At 41.3% G+C, this 2871-nt stretch overlaps 1 protein-coding gene across 1 annotated transcript in view; it reads right to left on the reverse strand.

Moving 5' to 3' along the window:
- The window catches only part of ndrg1a (N-myc downstream regulated 1a), a 16727-nt gene extending 14075 nt beyond the window's left edge, over positions 1-2652 (reverse strand). Inside the window, exon 1 of the mRNA XM_077590361.1 lies at positions 2515-2652. The gene's annotated coding sequence lies outside the window, so the exon portion shown is untranslated. The remainder of the gene's footprint in view (positions 1-2514) is intronic.
- Positions 2653-2871: the final 219 nt, after the last annotated feature.

Consider the following 2871-nt stretch of genomic DNA (forward strand, 5'->3'; position numbering starts at 1 on the left):
CTTTTCGATGCCATTTTTCTTCAGCCCTTCTCAGTTGTTTTTATAAATTACCGACAATGTTGAAATGATCAATACAGGCCTAGAGCGCCCTCTTGCGGTTTAGTATGAAAATAACATGTAAAAGGATATAGTAATGTGTTAATAATTTCGCGCATAAGTCGCACCAGAGTATAAGTCGCATCCCTGGCCAAACGACGAAAAAAAAGAAAATCGGCAACTGCGGCTCTTCTTTCCCACAAGCACGAGTATTTGTTTTCCATTCTTAACACACGTTACATTTGAAAATAATATACCACCTTTATTGTCAGGGCCTATTCTTCAACCATTTTCTCTATTGTCGGTGACATCTACTAAAGTGTCTGGCGGCTTGGCGACTTTAATAAAACTTTAGAACCACAGATGTCGACAATGTTTACGACTTTGTACATAAAGGCCGCATTAGCACAGTAATGCGCTACTTGTGTGTGTGTGCACAGTTAATGACTTGTCAGGCTGACACAGCGAGACGTCTTGCATAGGAAGTGTGAAACTTTCTCTCTCCCACATACACATGCACGGGCGAGTGAGTGTGCATACTGAGTGAGGTCCAGGAGACCGGAGCGATCCGGATCGCACAATGGCAATGAGAAGTATCAAACAACACGCCCATTTTGGGTAAGCTGTACTGCGGGATCTTTGTTGGCGAACGAGAAGGAGAAGGAGAAGAAAACGACGAGCACATGTGCCGCCAAATCAAGCACGCTCATGTGAATTTTGACATCTTCCCCCTTCCCCCACAAGGGTCTTCTTATGTTACTCGGATGGTGGTGTTAAGGGGCCGAGGGGCCGAGGGTAGGGGAGTGGTCGGTCGATGGCGACACTTGTTGCAATTTTGGTGTCTTTAGCAACCAGCTCTCATGTCAAACCGGTCTCGCTTTGCGTGTCCTGACTGCTCGGTTCGTTTTTTTTTTTATTGTTTGGTGAAAGAAATGTTGGCACAGGTCAGGCTTGTTATGCAATTTGGAGAGGAAATGAAGGGGGAAGAGGTATGTGGAGGGGGTCAGGATGGTCCCTAAAATCTCCTGCTTCACAATGATGATGAATCACAAAAGTTATTATAACAGGAGAAAAAATAGGCGTGTTTGCAACTTGTTGGCTAAGCATTTTAGCTCAAATGTAAGGACTAGGATTATTAACGGTTGCTACTTGTTGTTTTCACAATTTTAGCTGCATTCAATTTCATAAAATTATTGCGGTGTGCAAATTTTTGCATTGACGACTCATATGGACATGGTATTTTTTTTATTAATAATGTTAACTAGTTGTTATGTGCATGACGTTAGAAACTTTGCAATGTTAGATGACAATGTTTTTTTTTTAAATCAACCCATTTGGACAATGTTAGCAACTTTTTGGGTGCTTTTATAGATGCTTGCCACGTGTTGCATAGTCAGTTTTATAGATGTTTTGGTGTCAACAATATTCACTTTTTTTTCCTCTCCTCATGTCCACCACTCTTTTAAATCCAATGTCCACCTCCATCTGCAGCAACAATGATTGCTTCCCTAATCTTTTCTGGTGAACTCGCTTAATCTGTCAAATCCCTCGCTTGTCATATATCAACAGAAGCAAGCAAGCAGGCTAAGATAAGCCGACGCAGACCTACATTTGTACCGAATAACCGAGGATGGGGTCTGGTTTTGTGTACGTTGGGGTCAAGCAAGTGTGCAACCAACAACAATTTGGAAACCAAACACTGGGACTCTAAATGCATCACCTTAACAACCGAAGGGACCCTGAACGCAGCAGCAGGATGATTTATTTCCATAGAACCATCCCCTCCCAAAAAAATACCAAAAAAAACGAGGGACCCAAAATGCAACTCGCGGATGGATTTCCAGGGCCAAAAGAGGACATGAGAGTAAACAAGCCCACAAAATCTCTCTTTTCCGCTAAGAATGCAAAATAAAATGTCTTGTTACGCAACTTGAACATCGAATCATGTGACAAGGGTGCTGTCAATCCGTCAGGTGGATAAAAGTTAAAAAAATACAAGCAACAATGTTACTTAAAAAATGAGAAAGCTCATGACAGGAGAATTAAACAATAGCAAATGACCACAAATCTAGAAAGAACTCAAAAAGTACTTCAACTTGATTGTAAAACTAAACAATAATTTTCTGAGAATGTCTTGAGAATATATACATTTCTGTAGAAAAAACGAGTAATATATAGCTCATTAAAGGGGACACACTGCCTTTTCGTCGTTTTATGTGGCCTAGCTGTAAGAGAAACATTTCCTTTTCTTATTACTCTTTTAAATATTAAAAGGAAAAACTGAAATACAATCTCAGTGTGCTATTGTTCTCTTTTTTTCTGCAGATACCACGAAAAAAAGGAGTAACACGTCCGAACACGTCCGGACACGTCGTGACCCGCAAACCCACACGTACACGCACGTACACACGCTTCTTCTCCAGTTTTAACACATGTGGCTATTCAATATTTTAAAAAGTGTTTAAAAGTTCAACTTACCTGCAGATTTTAAAATGTCCCGACAGGGAGAAAAAACTCCACAAAAAGTATATTTAAAAGATACTAAGTTGTTGACGAAAGCAGTTTTGTTTACAACGTGCAGGCGGATGTATGAGGGAATTTTATAAAGCCTGGGGAGGGAGGAGATGAGAGTTACGAAGGGAGGAGGGGGGCCAAACTCGGCCCATTTTCCCCGATTGGGCAACATCTGCCGCGGGGAGTGATCGTGCAACCGAGTGCAACCTTTCCACGTTTGTTGCCGCACCTACAAAAGTGCTATTAAATGTCTTCCCACAAAAAAACGCTTTGAAAGTGAATCTTTATTATGCGCAAATAGGATGTGCATGATTCCCGCAA

This window comes from Stigmatopora argus, chromosome 21 (assembly GCF_051989625.1).
Source record: "Stigmatopora argus isolate UIUO_Sarg chromosome 21, RoL_Sarg_1.0, whole genome shotgun sequence".
NCBI lineage: Eukaryota > Metazoa > Chordata > Actinopteri > Syngnathiformes > Syngnathidae > Stigmatopora > Stigmatopora argus.